This window comes from Rhea americana, unplaced genomic scaffold, assembly GCF_003343005.1.
Source record: "Rhea americana isolate MKP2758 unplaced genomic scaffold, rheAme1 scaffold_119, whole genome shotgun sequence".
NCBI lineage: Eukaryota > Metazoa > Chordata > Aves > Rheiformes > Rheidae > Rhea > Rhea americana.
This window is the reverse complement of record NW_028185250.1, coordinates 204,534-204,936: the sequence shown is the minus strand read 5'-3', so window position 1 is coordinate 204,936 and position 403 is coordinate 204,534.

The window sequence follows — 403 nt, the reverse complement described above, 5'->3', positions numbered from 1 at the left end:
GGGGCGGTCGCCGCGCGGTTGCGCCGGAGCGGGGCTGTTTTGCCCCTGGAAACGGCGGTCCCGCCGGCACCGTTTGCTCCTTTGCGCCGTTTCCCCTCCGCCGGCCTGACGTGGCAGTACGCTGAGCGCCGCGGGGCTCCCGGCGCGGGCAGCCGCCCCGCGTCCGTCGCTAGCAGCTCGCCGCCCGGCATCCCGCTCCGTGTGCTTTGCCGTTCGGGAGCGAAACCGCTCTGGAGACAAAACCTGCCTCAACGCGGAGCCACGAGCATCCCGCCCGCGTCTGTCCTGAGCAGGCGGTCCGGCGGGTGCAAGTGTCTTTCCAGCTGCCAGGCTCCTCCGAGACGTTGCTCGGCAGCTTGCAGCGGCGCTGCACGGATGCTTCCCTCCGTGGTGGAGCAGAGGG